Source organism: Rhinopithecus roxellana, chromosome 12 (genome assembly GCF_007565055.1).
Source record: "Rhinopithecus roxellana isolate Shanxi Qingling chromosome 12, ASM756505v1, whole genome shotgun sequence".
NCBI classification, from domain to species: Eukaryota; Metazoa; Chordata; class Mammalia; order Primates; family Cercopithecidae; genus Rhinopithecus; species Rhinopithecus roxellana.
The window spans coordinates 80336576-80353486 of NC_044560.1; the positions used below are offsets into that span (position 1 = coordinate 80336576).

At 44.6% G+C, this 16911-nt stretch overlaps 1 long non-coding RNA gene across 1 annotated transcript; it reads left to right on the forward strand.

Moving 5' to 3' along the window:
* Positions 1-938: 938 nt before the first annotated feature.
* Positions 939-16062, forward strand: LOC115900859. Its single transcript, XR_004060509.1, has 3 exons — positions 939-1049; positions 8702-8845; positions 13506-16062. It is a non-coding gene; the product is annotated as an uncharacterized LOC115900859 (long non-coding RNA).
* Positions 16063-16911: the final 849 nt, after the last annotated feature.

Here is a 16911-nt window from a genome sequence, read left to right on the forward strand (position 1 = left end):
TAGTGAGTGTAATCCAGGGATTTTACGAAAGAGAAGTCAGACTGAGATGCAGTGCAGTCAGGACACAATTACCCTGGAATACACACTTCATACAGAATGACTGAGGAACATTTCTAAGATGAACAAATTTGGGTAACATAATTTTTGCTTAACCATTCTCAGCCACCGCTTTCCCCCACCCCTGCCCCATTCCTAATGACCATCCTACGATGTGGTCAGCAGTGTGGTACAGCATGGTGAGAGACAGGCTCAGGGATGGGAGGATCTTTCCTGCATTATCAAAATGATTAAAAAGTTGTTAAAATATGTTCAAACGGGCCAGACATGGTGGCTCACGCCTGCAATCCCAGCACTTTGGGAGGCTGAGGCGGGTGCATCACCTGAGGTCAGGAGTTCGAGATCAGTCTGGCCAACATGGCGAAACCCCATCTGTACTAAAAATACAAAAAGTAGCCGGGCGTGGTGGCATGCGCCTGTAATCCCAGCTACTGGGGAGGCTGAGGCAGGAGAATCACTTGAACCCCGGAGGCAGAGGTTGCAGTGAGCCAAGATCACACCATTGTGCTCAAGCCTGGGCAATAAGAGCAAAACTCAGTCTCAAAACAAACAAAAATAGTCCAAATGTTTTTTCTTACCCTTAAGTAGCAAATAAGATGCATTATACAAGCAGACCCAGGTAAGGGAAAGATCTAGTTCACTTCAAGTATCAGTTTACTTCTTAATTAGCTGTAATTTCCTATGGTTGACCCTACCTACTTTAGCCTCATTTCCTGGGGGTGGGGGGAGTGGTACGGGGAGAGTGCTGGTGCTTTATCCAATCAGTGGTGCAGTTGGAGAAGTGGGCGTGGCATCCGGCATTGGTCGGGCATTTGTCTCTTGGTGCAGCCAAAGCTTGGGATCCCTTTCTGCTGTTTAAAGTACTGCACCCCTGCCCTGGCCCCGCCACCCCCGCCACCCCGTGACTGTCACAGCCTCTGTTGCCCTGTGATCTGCAGGTCCTGGGACATGCACAGCTAAGATGCCAAAGACATCCTGGAAGGTGGGAAAGGGTGAGTGTGCGGGGTTGGGCATCCCGAGAGGGGAGAGCTGACTGAGAAACCGACGGGACTGGCCTCCTCACAGCTCCTAGGTTGCCGACCTGAGTCCCTGTTGGCGCAGCTCCGCCCCAGGTCCCTTTGGCCGCCAGATGGTGGCTGGGCCCGCCGCCAGGATCCCCGCGTCCCGTCCAGTCCCTGCCGCGCCCTGTCTGGAGCTCTCTGGGCAACTCTGCACGCAGCCCCGAGTATTTCCCAGATTGTTCAGGGGTGCCAGGTGGGTCATCAGGGCAGAATCCCGACTCGCGTGTGCGTAGGAAGAGCAGTGGCCAGTGGGGCTCACAGTCTCTTTTGTTAAACATTTTGTTTGAGACAAAGTCTTGCTCTGTCGCCCAGGCTGGAGTGCAATGGCGTGATCACTGCAACCTCCGCCTCCCAGGTTCAAGCGATTCTTGTGCCTAAGCTCCCCGAGAAGCTGGGATTACCGACCTGCACCACCACGCCTGGCTGATTGTTGTATTTCTAGTAGAGAAGTGATTTCGCCTTGGTGGAAGCTGATCTGGAACTCCCGGCCTCAATTGATCTGCCCTTGACGACCTCTCAAAGTGCTAAAATTACAAGCAGGAGCCACTGCGCCCAGCCTCTTCTCTTGTAAAAGTAAAGGGATTCAATGTTAAAACGTTAACGAGTTCATTTGAGCAGTGATTAGTGAAATGGAAAGCACCCAGCCATAATATTTGGGTCACCTGAAAGGCAAAAAGGGGAGGGTTTTATAAGGGCGTGTGAGAAGGCAAACCAAATTCAAGAATTGGTTACAGTTATGTAGTCACCTTATTTGTATGATTCAGGTGGAAATTTCCTGGTTATGTAATCAGAGGTTGATTGCAGGTTTATGGTCGCTAAAACCTGAATTTTGTTTCTGCCTAAAATAATTTAAAAGAAATGAATTCGAGACAGGTTTTACATTTTTTACTTATGAACACAGGGCACTAGAGCACCTTCAGTCTAATTTCCTGCTTTTTAATTAACACTCCACAGGAGGACTCGTTTTTCTCCGTGACTTACTAATGTATGACAAGCAGGACTTCTAATCCACTACCCTTTTATCCTAGCTTAACTCAGGCTTGCAGTAAAATTATACATTTCCACCTTTGTTCCTACATTCTCCAATGTGGAAATGAGGACAACTTCCTCTCTCCAATTTACAACACTATCAACTATTTGTCCTTTGTTTTACATTTCAAACACAGTGTTTTACTTGTTAATCATGTTTTTACACAGCAGTGGATGGCAGATTTTAAAAGAATTGTTTTTCTGTCTGTATAAAAAATTTTTTTTTTTTGGAGATGGAGTTTCACTCTTTTTGCCCAGGCTGGAGTGCAGTGGCGTGATCTCACCTCACTGCAATGCCCGCCTCCCAGGTTCAAGCGATTCTCCCGCCTCAGCCTCCCAGGTAGCTGGGATTACAAGCTCCCCACCACCATGCCGGGCTAACTTTTGTATTTTTAGGAGAGACAGGGTTTTGTCACGTTGGCCAGTGTGGTCTTGAACTCCTGACCTCAGGTGATCCACTCGCCTCAGCCTCCGAAGTCTGTAAACATTTTACCTGAGAAAAAAATAGAAAATAATCCTCTGGAACTCCACTGTTGAAAAAAAATCTCTGTGACTCTCCTCCTTTTATGTTCCCTGGCACACACACCTTATGTCTTTTGGTTGAAGTTTTGCTTGGAGAAATTACAGGGCCCTTTGCAGCAGACCTCCAGTCTTTTCTTGTCCATGATTTTCAGAACTATCTGAGATAACCCAAGATGCCCACAGTGGCCGTATCTCTTGGAATATCTAATGAATATTATCCCCTGGATCATCTCTTAGAGGACAGCCTGAGGAGTAAGAGTGTAGCCTCTCAGAAGAGTAGCTGGATGGCCTAGGCCTGTGGACAGTTTCCTTGTTTACCATTTGTCTTAAAAAGCTAACCTCTTAGAAAATTAAAATTATTTTTTCACAAAGGAACGCATATACACTGTTGGTAGGAGTGTAAATTAGTTCAACCGTTATGGAAGACAGTGTGGCAACTCCTCGAAGACCTAGAGACAAAATACCATTTGACCCAGCAATCCATTATTGGGTATTTACCCAAAGCAGTATGAATCATTCTATTATAAAGACACATGCATGTTTATGTGCATTGCAGCACAATTCAAAATAGCAGAGACATGGAATCAACCTAAATGCCTACTAATGATAGACTGGATAAAGAAAGTGTAGTACATGTACACCATGGAGTACTGTGCACCCATGAAAAAAAAAATGAGATCATGTCCTCTGCAGGAACATTGATAGAGCCATAAGACATTATTCTTAGCAAACTAACAGAGGAATAGAAAACTAAATACTGGCTGGATGCGGTGGCTCACAGCTGTAATTCCAGCACTTTGGGAGGCCGAGGCAGGTGGATCATCTGAGGTCAGGAGTATGATACCAGCCTGAGCAACATGGTGAAACCTCATCTCTACTAAAAATACAGAAAAATTGCCGGGTATGGTGGTAGGTGCCTGTAATCCCAGCTACTCAGGAGACTGAGGCAGGAGAATCTCCTGAACCCAGGAGGCGGAGGTTGCAGTGAGCTGAGACAGTGCCACTGCACTCCAGCCTGGATGACAAGAGCGAATCTCCATCTCAAAACAAAACAAACTACTACATATTCTCTCTTATAAGTGAGAGTCAAATAATGGGAACACATACTGAGGCCTACTGGAGGAGGAAGAATATCGGGAAAAGTATTTAATGGGTACTAGGCCTTAATACTTGGGTGATGAAATAATCTGCACAACAAACCCCCATGACACACATTTACCTGTGTAAAAAGCTTGCACATATACCCTTGAACTTAAAATAATTTGGTAGCTTTTCCAATAATTCCCTGACAGCATTTTGATTTTATGTGTATATGACACCTATTAAGTATCAGACATTTGGATTACACAGATGAACAGGGTTCAACATACCTGCCCTATAGGAGTTTATAGTTCATTAGCATGGATAGCTGTGTAAATGATGAATTTATTCTGGAGAACAATACTTGTACATAAAAAGATAAAGTATTGAGGAGCTGAATGGTAATAGTGATCAATTCTGCCAGTGACATAGCAGTGGGAAAATCAAGGAGGGCTTTATAGAGGAGGTGACATTTGAATGGGTGTCAGGGTTTAATAGAACTTTTTGTGTTAATGCTGCTGGTGCAGAGTATATATATATTTTTGAGTCAAGAGTCTTGCTCTGTTTCCCAGGCTACAGTGCAGTGGTGCAGTCTCGGCTCACTGCAACCTCCACCTCCCTGGTTCAAGCAATTCTCTCACCTCAGCCTCCCAAGTAGTTGGGATTACAGGCGTGAGCCACCATGCCCATCCCCAGAGTAAAAAATTATTTCCAGCCTGGCTAACATGGTGAAACCCCGTCTCTACTAAAAATACAAAAAATTAGGCATTGTGACATGTGCTTCTTCCTGAGTTTGTCACCTTGGAAAGATTTTTTCACTTGTTTCTATTTCAGTTTTTTAATAACTGTAAATTACATTCTATCAGAAGAGTTTAAAAGATGTTTAAAAAGTCAGACTACGAAAGGTATATTATATATTTTATTTCTTAAAGATTCTTATTTACCTTTATCTTCTCCAGAGTGAGTGTAGCAAATTTCTCATGTCTGCTTTTCCTGGTTGCATGATTTTAAATAGAACCCCAGGGCTTTGCTTTGGGAATGCTACCAGAGAAGAGAAATAGGAAAAATCTTTTTTTAATTATGGCTATACAAAACGAATACATCATTTCCACAAGCAAATGTGATAGATTATTTGGTGCATTGCAAATATTTCTCAAACCATCAGCTCCTCTTTTTTGCGGAGTCTAGAATTTGTAATGGTGGATATCTCTGTTCTGTATTCTGTTGTCTAGCTGTCCAAGTTTAATGCTAAATTTTGAGATGGAACTTGACATCTAGAAATGTTCACATATGATTGTTTATTAAATTATCATGGAAATATTTAAATGAGATGTTTATCATCTGAAAAGAACAGATACTTTTTTTTTTTTTGGAGATAGAGTCTTGCTCTGTTGCCCAGGCTGGAGTGCAGTGGCACAGTCTCGGCTCAGTACAACCTCTGCCTCCTGAATTCAAGTGATTCTCCTGCTTCAGCCTCCCTAGTAGCTGGTATTACAGTTGCCTACTGCCATGCCCATCTAAGTTTTGTATTTTTAGTGGAGATGGGTTTCACAGTGTTGGCCAGGCTGGTTTCAAACTCCTGACCTCAGGCAATCCTCCTGCCTTGGCCTTCCAAAGTGCTGGGATTACAGGTGCGAGCCACCATGCCCAGCCTTAATTAAGCTTTTTATATTGTAGTAGAAAATTTAAGTCTTATAATTTCCTTACACTATTCTATAAACAGTGTGTTGGAGTGATTTTGTACTTTTTAAAACATTGGTCATTTTTTTTTTTTAGTTTATTTATTTTTGAGACTGAGTCTCACTCTATTGCCCAGGCTGGAGTGCATTGGCACAATCTTGGCTCACTGAAACCTGTGCCTCCTAGATTTAAGGGAATCTCATGCCTCAGCCTTCTGAAAAGCTGGGATTATGGCGCATGCCACCATGCCTGGCTAATTTTTGTATTTTTAGTAGAGATGGGGTTTCACCATATTGGCCAGGCTGGTCTCGAACTCCTGACCTCAAGTGATCCGCCTGCATCAGCCTTCCAAAGTGCTGGGATTACAGACATGTGCCTTTGCGTCTGGCCATACATTGGTCATTTTCTTATTTCAAACTAAGTGAATAATCCTGAATGGGAAGTAGAAGCCTGAACTAGAAGCTAAGGATAGTTTTGCCTGCAAGTGGAGATCATTGAAAAAGCAGCCGTCCTGCCTGAGGAGCCTCCCCTGCAGATGTCGTGGCCTGCTCAAAATAGCCATGGATAGAGCCTTTATACTTTATACTTAGAGAAGCCACAAAGCCCTGAAAACCTTGAAATCCACAGGCAGATGCAGTTGGGATTGGCACAAAGGTGGGGTTGGGAGGCTCTTTCTGGAAATGGAGTTGTTATTGTTCTGAGGTTGTTTCTAGATTTTGTAAAATATGATGAATCTAGATTTAGGTAAGAAGTTATTTGTTTATTTATTTATGAGCCAGGGTCTCATTCTGTTACTCAGGTTGTAGTACAGTGGCATGATCTCGGCTCACTGCAACCTCTGTCTCCCAGATTCAAGCAATTCTCCTGCCACAGCCTCCCTAGTAGCTGGGACTACAAGCAGGCACCTCGAGGCCCGCCTAATTTTTGTATTTTTAGTCGGAAGGTTTTGCAAAGCCCCCAGGGAGACTAGCTGAAGGCATCTGTTCTATAAGCCTGAGGCAGAAGGCAAGGAGTAGGTACAACAGTGTAGGGGAATTTATCTTAAACTGGCTTGTTTACTTTTATTTACCAGGAACTGACCTTTGATCATCCGTGCAAATGATGTTCCCTGAACTTTTTTGGTTTTATTTTTCCTTCCTTCCTATCTTTCTTTCTTCTCTGCTCCCTCCTTTCCTTCTGCTGTGTTCCAGGGGCTGGTGTCAAACTTCTATACTCAAGCAATTCTCCCATTTCAGCTTCCCAAAGTGTTGGGATTACAGGTTGGAGCCACCATACTCTGTCTTCTTTTATTTTCTTCTTTTTCCTTTTCATTCTTCCTTTTCCTCCCTCCCTCCCTCCCTCCTTCCCTTCCTTCTCTATCTTCTTCTTCTTTTTTTTTTTTCCCCGAGATGGAGTCTCGCTCTGTCGCCCAGGGAGTGATGGGAAGCTCGCACACTTAGACGCCAGAGGCACATTTTCAGGGGCGAGCGCCACACATGGCCTGCAGGGTGGATCCGGTGGCTTCTCGGTCAGGCCGCCAGGTGACCAGATGTGGGTGGCTAGCTGTGGCCAGTAGTCGTGGCTACTGGCCTCTCGTTTGGGTGGACCAGGGATTCAAAACTTAGGAAGAAAGGTCGGCGGACTTAGAGGCTGACTGTCGAGGGGGGCCGCCTTGGCGGTAATAAGGTTCCAATGGGGACAGCTTCAGGCCGCGAGCGCCACACATGGCCTGTAGGGTAGATCTGGTGGGCTTCTGCTTCTGCCTCCACCACCGGCTGGCTTGTCTTTCTGGCTGCCAGGTCTACAGGATGTCGGCCACGAGCGTAGGACTTGGTCGCCAGCTGGAAATGTTTAAGGTGGACCAGATGGCCCTCACCGGGGCCGTACAGCTTAGGTCCAGCAGAGGAGTTAAGTGATGGCTCACTGTGCTCTTCACCTTCCTAGGCTCATCCACGTGATCCTCTTATTTTGGCCTCCCAAATAGCTGGGGCTCTCAGGAGCTTTCTGTTTCTTTTTCTTTTCTTTCTTTTCTTTTTTTTTTTTTCGCCTCACTTTGAATTTGTTTTCACAGTACATTGAGTTCTGTTGGTTTTTTCTTTTTTCTTCTTGCTCTCTCTTGTGCTCCTTCCTGTACACTGCAGTTGCTGTTGTTTTCAATTTCTTTCACCCAGGCTAAAGTGTGGGTGCATGATCACAGCTCACTGCAGCCTCGACCTCCCTGGGCTCAGGTGATCCTCCTGTCTCAGACACCACACTTCCCAGTAGCTGCGGCTAAAGGCGTGCGCCACCACGCCGGCGCTTTATTTTGTATATTTTACTTTTTATTTTTGTAGAGATAGGGTTCCATCATGTTTTCCAGGCTGATCTCAAACTCCTGCGGTCAAGCAATCTGCTGGTCTCGACCTCTCAAATTACTGAGCTTACAGGTGTGAGCCACCATGACTGGTTCTATCTATATCTATCTGTCTATCAATTAATCATCTATCTTTTTTTCTTTTTTCTGTTTTTTTTTTTTTTTTTTTTTTGACAGAGACGTGTTCTTGCTATGTTTTTCAGGCTCTGGATATATATATATATATATATTTAACTTTATATATATTTATATATATATTTAACTTTATTATTTTTTAATATAGGTGTTGTCTCACCATGTGGCCCCAAGGATTGTCTCAAACTCCTGGGCTCCAGATATCCTCCTGCCTTGGCCTCCCAAAGTGCTGGGATTACAGGCAGGAGCCACCCTGCGTGGTCTGGTCATATTTTTGATGAGTTGATTCTTCCCAGTCCAGATGTATAATCTCATCCTTGAACATTTTTGACAATGTAGTTATGACATATGACTTTACCCAGCATCAGAGTGAGCTGATGCTCCTGCCCAGCTTACAGAAGGGATTGTGACATATCACTGGACCCAGCACCAAAGTGATGGATTGTGACATATCGCTGGGTCTTGTACCCAGGTGGTGTGAATCTTCTCTCCAGCCTTGGCTCTTCCACAGGGGGCATTGTGTCATATCGCTGGGCCCCACACATAGGTTATGTGAGTCTCCTGCCTGTGCCCTGTCCATGTAGGCCATTGTGACATACTGCTGGGTCCAACACCCAGGTGATGTAACTCTACTGCCTGGGTCCTGCCTACAGAGGACATTGTGACATAACCCTGCACCCATCACACAGGTAATGTGACTCTCTTCTCCTGCCTGGCCCCTGCTCAGAGAAGGGATTGTGACGTATCACTGGGCTCAGCACCTAACTAACGTGACTTTTCTCCTCTTCCTGTGTTTTGCCTGCAGGGGATATTGTGAAATGTCACTAGGCCTAATAGTAAGGTGACATTACTCTTGTCATGGCACTGCCATCAGAAGAAGGCATGGTGACGTATTTCTGGGCCCAGAACAAATGTGATATGAGTCTCCTGTCTGGATCCTGCTTACAAGGTATATTGTAACATATCTGGGGCCTTTGACTATTTTACTTATTTTATGTTATTTATTTTAATTTTATTTTTGAGACAGAGTCTCACTCTGTCACCCAGGCTGGAGTGCAGTGGTGTGATCTCAGCTCACTTCAACCTTTGCCTCCTGGGTTCAAGTGATTTTCCTGCCTCAGCCTCCTGAGTAGCTGAGGCTACAGGTGTGCACCACCATGCCTGGCTAATTTTTGAAGTTTTAGTAGAGACAAGGTACCACCATGTTGGCCAGGCTGGTCTCAAACCCCTGACCTCAGCCAATCTGCCCAACTCAACCTCCCAATGTGCTGGGATTACAGGGTAAGCCATTTCACTTGGCCCTTTTTGACTATTTTATGTGGCTCTTCTCTCTTACCTGGACATTGCCCAAAAAGAGATTGTGACATATCTTTGGGCCTAGCACCAAGGTGATTTGACTCTCCTCTCCTGCCTGGGCCTCGCCCACAGAAGAGAGAGTAACTTATTGCTGAGGTTAGCATACAGATGATGTATTCTTCTGCTGGCTCCCAAAAGTCACTGTAAGATATATCTGGGCCAATTGCTGAGATTGTGTGACGCTTCTCCTGGAACCTGTCCACAGTGGGGATTGTGACATATTGCTTGGCCAAGTACCTACATGATAGGACTCTTTTCTTAGGTCTGGGCCCTGCCCACTGGAGTAATTTTGACACAGAGCTGGGCCCAGCTCAAAGGTTATGTGACTGCACACTTCTTCCTTAGCCCTACCCATGAGGGCCATAGTGTCTTATCTCTGAGACCCCTTATTAGGTGATGTGACTACTTTTTTTGAGATGGAGTCTGGCTCTGTTGCCCATAATTTAGAAGATGTGACTCTTTTGCACCAGAATGGATACTGTGCCATATTGCTGAACCCATTACATAGGTGATGTGACTCTCTTGCATGGGCCCTCCCCATAAGCGGGTAGCGTGACATATTACTGAGCCCAGTACATAGGTGATGCGATTATTTTCTATGGCTTTGCCCAAGCAGGGATTTGTGATGTGTTGCTGGACTTACCACCTATGTGTTATGACTATCCTCTTCTGCTTAAGCCCTGCATGCATTGTGTGTTGTGACATATGCCTGGATTCAGCACCTAGGTGATACAACTTTATGGCATGGGAACTGCCGACAGATGTATTAAGACATAACTCCTTTCCATCACCTAGATGATGTGACCCTTTTATTTTTCTTGTTTCTGACATATTTTGGATATAGTGACGTATCACTGAGTTCAACACACATGAGATGGGAGGCTTCTGCCTGAGCCCAGCACATAAGTGGCCTTGTGACATATCTCTATATCCATTATCTTGGAGATTTAACCCCCCTTTTGTGCCTGCACCCTGACCACTGGGAAGATTGTGATGAATCACTATTCTCAGCAATCAGGTGATGTGTTTTTCCTGCCTGGTCCTTGCCCACAGTAACATATCACTGGGCCTAGCATCCAGGTGATGTGCCTCTGCTGACTGTATTCTGCTTTCAGGAGGAGATTGTAATATATCCCCAATCAAGCACCCAGGTGGTGTGACACTTCTGCCCTGTCCCTGTCCTCAAAGAATATTGTGACATATCACTGCCCCAAAACACAGGTGATGTGAGTCTACTGGCCAGTCCCTTTTCATTGGTGGGATTGTGATGCATACCTTGTCCAAACTTAAAAGTGCAATAATGATTCTCATACTTCGAAAAAACCAGTAGCAGATACACTATCTCTCATAGCCAGGGTCAGGAAAATGAGTTATGTCTTGGATCTCCTCTTTGTATGAAGATCATAAAGAATTCACACTCTCTCACATACTGTGTAAAGTTGTCAAGAGGTACAGAGAATGTCCTAACAGAACTCAGCACACAGGAGAGGTTGTGACACTCATATGCATAGCTGCCAACAGTAAACACTGTCATCTTTCCACATAAACACAGCTCATTATTGAGGTTCTGAAGCTCTTATGCAGATGCAGTCAAAAGTTGGAAAATTTAATCTCATATGTTAGTTCAGTCCATAGAGATGTTAGTGTCTCTGAGACCAAGATTCAACACTCCTGTGAGTCATTGACTTCAGTAAAATGACACAATTTGCAGGAGGGATTGAGGTTCTCATACACAAATTCAGAGAATCATTGAGATTGTCACTCATGTACTTACACCGAACATACAGAGGGTGTTATGTCTCATAGCTAGAACTAAAAAATGTGTGAAATTGTTAATCTCATACCTCGACCTTAATTCAGGTGTGTTTGTGACATACACATTTTTTAGCATCTGAATAGTTTGACTTTCCTGCCTGAGCCCAATGTACAGATGGGATTGTGCTTTATTGCTGGACCCAGCATTTAGGTAATGTGAGTCTATTCTCATTTCACAGAGGGCAAGGGAGGATTGTGGCATATCACTGGACCCAGTAACTAGGTAATGCAATTCTCCGGTTTCTCCTTGGTCTCACATATTATAGGTATTGTAAATATTACTAGGCCCACTACTTATGGGATTGTATGCTCCTGCCTGGGCTCTGCCCACAGGGACCTTGTGACATATATCTGCATCCATGACCTAAAAGATGTGACACTTCTTGCCTACAACCTGCCCTGCACAGGAAAGATTGTGACATATCCCTGGAATGAGACACCAGGTGATGTGGCTCTTCTGCCTCTGTCTTGCCCCCAGGGAGCATTGTGACATAATGCTGAGCTCAGCACTTAGATGTTGTGACTGTTGCCTGTGCTGTGCTTTCGGGAGAGAATTGTAACATATCCCTGGCTGAACACTCAGGTGATATGACACTCCTGCTTGGTTGCTTCCCTCAGGGAAGCTCGTGAGATACCCTTGGCTGAAATCCCAGGTGATGTGACTCTCCTGCTAACTCCCTACCTACAGTTTAAATGGAGACATGTACTATAGTCAGCTTATAAGTGTGATGATGACTCTCATTACCTCTAGTCAGCTATTAGAAGAAATACTGTCTCTCATAGCTCGACTTAGAAAAACGAGTCACATTCTTGGTCTTCTCTTTTTATGAAGGTCATAAAGAATTGCCACACTCCAACATATCATATAATGCCCTCGAGTGTTACAAAGAGTGTTATCCCAGGTCACACAGCACAAAGGTGAGATTGTTTCTTATATGCGTACCTCAGCAGCCGTTAGGATTATCACCCTCACACATGAAAATAGCCCATTGCTGAGGTCTTGAATCTCAAATGCAAACACTGTCCAGAGTTGGAATTGTGACTGTCATATGTGAGCCTCCAGCCACAGTTGAGATGGTGACACACTTCTAAACTCAGAACATAGCAGATGAGGACTCTACTATACAAACCCTACCAACTGGAGAGATGTTGGCTCTGATACCTGGGCTTAGAGCCACAAGTATGGTCATAGGTACTTACAAACATGATTTTAGAGTAAATTGTGACGCTTATTTATACTGGATAAAGACTTTGAATAGTATAGAGAGTGTACTAGCCGGGCGCCATGGCTCACGCCTGTTATTCCAGCACTTTGGGAGGCTTAGGCAGGTGGATCATGAGTCAGGAGTTTGAGATAAGCCTGGCCAACATGGTGAAAACCTGTCTCTACTAAAAATACAAAAAATTAGCTGGGCGTGGTGGTGGCCGCCTGCTGGGTCTGTCCTGCAGGCCCTGGCCGATGGATAAAATTAGTACTCAGACACAGGTATGCAGTGTAACAGCAGCTAGATAATGGCCTGGCTCCAGTGGCCAGAGAGCTGCCCCAAGAAGCTGGAGCTGCTTGGTTTCATTCAGTGCAGGCACAATGCCAAAAACCTGGAGCAAACACAACCTGTAGGTAATTAACATTTATTGTTACCCTTTCAGGGAATGTCACTCCCGTGAATGATGAAAGGTCAGTTCCTGGTCAATATAAGTAAACGAGCCTGTTTAAGATAAATTCCCCTACACTCCGCTGTACCTACTCCTGGCCCTCTGCCTCACGGTTATAGAACAGCTGCCTTCAGCTATTCTCCCCTGGGGCTTTGCAGAACCTTCTGACCTTTCAGAAGGTTTGTGTCCTTTCCTTATAGTTTTTCTTACTATTCTGACTGATCCCTCACAAGCGCCTGTAATTTCAGCTGCTCAAAGGGCTGAGGCAGGAGAATCACTTGAACTCGGGAAGCAGAGGTTGCAGTGAGCCAAGGTCGCACCACTGCACTCCAGCAGAGACAACAGTATGAGACTACGTCTCAAAAAAAAAAAAAAAAAAGTGTACTTAACAAGACCCAGCACACAGGGGAGACTTTTACTGTTATATGAACACCCATCAAACAGTACACATCATCATTGTGAGTTCTGAATCTCACACATAGAGGAAGTCAAAGGTGGAAAAATTGACTCTCATATTTGGATCCAGTCCACAGGTGAGTTGGTGACACTCAGAGCAAGAATCAGCATACCTATGACACTGTGACTTCACTAATTAGAAAAAGTCCACAGCAGGAGTATAGGCTGTCAGGCACAAATTTTGTTCACCATTGAGATTGTAACTCCTGTCCTTAGATACAACATATAGGAAGGGTTAACCTATACCTAAAACTGGAACATGTGTGGGATTGTTAATTTCATCCCTGCACCTTCTCACAGGTTTACTTGTAACATTTTTCTCTGCCCAGCACTTGAGTGATCTCTCTTGCCTAAAACCAGCCCACAGATGGAATAGTGACATATTGCTGAACCCAGAACTGAGGGGATATGACTCTATTTCTCTACATTGGTGCTGCTCACAGGGGGCATTGTGACATATCGCTGGGCCTTGCACTTAGGTGATGAGAGTCTCCTCCCCTGCCTCAGTACTGCCCACAGAATGCATTGTCACATATCTCTGGGCCCCACACCCAGGTTTTGTGACTCTCCTGCCTGTCCTCTGACCACATAAGCAATTGTGACATATTGCTGGGTCCAACACCTTGGTAATGCAACTCTACTGCCCACAAGGAGCATTGTGACATGTATTTTCACACCTCACCTTCATGATATGACTGTCTTCTACCTGATGCCTGCTCACCAGGGGAGTTTGTGATATATCATGTGGCTCCGTACCAAACAATGTGATTCTTCTTCCATCATAAGTTCTGCTGGCAAGGGAGACTGAGACATATTGTGGAGCTCTACACCAATGTGACATCACTGTTTTGCCTTGGCCTGGACTTGAAAAGGCATTGTGACATATTGCTGGGCCCAGCAACAAGGTGACATGAGTCTTCTGTATGGACCGTAACAACAGAGCATTGTGACATTTCTTTAAGAGCATCAACTATTTGATGTGACTCTCCTTTTATACCAAGACTTTCCTCATATGAGAGATTGTGACTTATCTTCTGGCACAGAAAAGTGATGTGTTTCTCCTGCCTGAGCTTTGTTTACAGGGAACATTGTGACATATCACTGGTCTCAGCACCCAGGTGATGTGACTCTACTGTCTATGCCCTGGTTTCAGGAGAAAATCTATGTGCCTGACTAAGCACCCAGTTTTTAACTCTTCTGCCTTGTGCCTGTTCTCAGAGAAGATTGTGACATATACCTGGCCTATTACGCAGATGATATAAGTCTTCTGTTCTCTCCCTATCCACAGGGGAGATTGTGACATATGTCTTTGTTCAGATTATAGGTGCGATGTTGACTCTCATATTTGAAATCAGTCAACAGGAAACATACTATCTCTCATATTGGGCTTAGGAAAATGGGTAAGATTCTGGCTCTCCCCTTTGCAGGAAGGTCAAAGAAAATTACACTCTCTCACATATTGTATAAAGCCCTCAAGTGGTACAGAGACTGTCGTAACAGGGTCCAGAAAACAGATGAGATTGTTTTATATACACACAGTTTCCCAGTTGTTAAGATTGTCACCCTCATCCATGGACAAAGGCCACTGGTGAGGTCTTAAATCTTACATGTGGATGCAGTGCAGAGTTAAAATTGTGACTGTCATATGTGAACATCAGGTAACATGAGGTGGTGACTCAGTAAGCCTAGCTTATAGGCAGGTGACAACTCTCATATCTGGACCCAGCCATTACAGAGATGTTAACTCTCATATCTGGGCATAGAGCCACAGGTATGATCATGGGTCCATAGCAGCACAAATGTCTCCCGGTCACAAAAGATTGCAACTCTCATGCATACCTTATAAATTCCTCGATTGGTACAGAGAGTGTTCTAACTAGACTCAGTGTACAGTTGAGGTTTTGACATTCATGTACACCCAACTGACAGTAAAGATTATCATTTTTTCACAAGAACAGTCCACTGGAGGTTCTGAATCTCATATGCAGAGACAGTCGCAAGTTGGAAAATTTACTCTCGTAAATGAATCCAGTCCAAAGGTAAGTTGGTGACTTTCAGACCAAGATTGAACACACCTGTTTGTCTGATTCCACTAAGGTGACACAGCCAGTAAGAGGGATTGAGTTTCTCATTAAGTGATTCAATTCGTTCTAAAAATTGTGACTTGTGTACTTAGATCCAACATACAGGAGGTGTTGACTCTCATACAAAGAATTAGGGTGTGTATAGGATTGTTAATCTCATCTCAGGTCTTTCCTTCAGGTGCGATTTTGACACACTTCTGCCCAGTACCTGAGTAATGTGATTCTTCAGAATTGGCCCAGCCTAGAAATAGGATTGTGCCATACTGCTGAACCCAGCACCTAAGTGATATAACTATTCTTCTCCCTTGGGTGCTACCCGAAAAAGACATTATAACATATCTCAGAGCCTTGTACCCAGGTATTGTGAGTCTCCTCTCCTGCCTTGCTGCTGCACACAGAAGCGGGATATGTACAGGATTGTTAATTTCATCTTGGACCTTCCTGTACGTGTGACTGTGACACATACCTCTGTGTAGAACCTGAGTGAGTTTACTCTCCTGTCTGGATTTAAACCAAAGATGGAATCATGACATATCGCTGGATCAGAAACTAGGTGATGTGACTCTATTTTCTTGCCTTTGTGTTTTCATATGGGACATTGTGACATATCACTGGACCTTGCATCCAAGTGATGGGTGTTTTCTCTCCTGCTTTGGTGCTGTCCACAGTGAGAATTGTGAAATACCGCTGTCATCCCCTGTGGGGAAAAGAAAGGTCAGCCTGTTACTGTGTTTATATAGAAAGAAGTAAATTTAAGAGACTCCATTTGGCTCTGTATTTGAGATGCTGTTAATCTGTGACCCTACCCCCAACCTTGTCCTTGCAAGAGACATCGCTGTGGTGATTTAAGGTTTAAAGGATTTTGGGCTGTAAGGAATGTGCTTTGTTAAACAAATGCCTAAAGGCTGCTTGTGGTTAAAGGCCATCACCATTCTCTTAAATCTCAGTAAAAGAAAAACATCTGTCTCCTGCCCGTCCCTGGGAAATGGAACATCTCCGTGTATATGTATGTCTTACTGCTGATTTACTCCCTTATCTTTTGAGCAATAAATACTGAGGGAACTCAGAGACCGGTGCCGGTGTGGGTCCTCTGTAAGCACAGCACCGGTCCCCTAGGCCCCGCCTTTCTTTCTCTATACTTTGTCTCTGTGTCTTATTTCTTTTCTCAAGTCTCTCGTTCCACCTAACGAGAAGCACCCACAGGTGTGGAGGGGCAGGCCACCCCTTCAATCCCCCCTATGTTATGTTACTCTCCTGCCTCTGTTTTGCCCACATGGGTCATTGTAACATACTGCTGGGTCTAAAACCCAGGTAATGTAACTCTCTTGTTTGGGTTCTGCCTGCAGGAGTTACATATCTCTGTGTTCATCACCCAGGTGATGTGACTCCCTTTTACTGCCTAGTTCCTTCTCACAAAACATCTTGTGACATATTGCTAGGCCCATGTGTAATATGTGACATATTACACCACCTAGCTGGTGTAACTCTTCTTTTATTTTTCTTTCTTTCTTTCTTTTTTTTTTTTTTTTTTGAGATGGAGTCTCACTCTGTTACCCAGGCTGGAGTGCACTGGCGTGATTTCAGCTCACTGCAGCCTCTGCCTCCTGGGTTGAAGCAATTGTTCTGCCTCAGCCTCCCAAGTAGCTGGGAT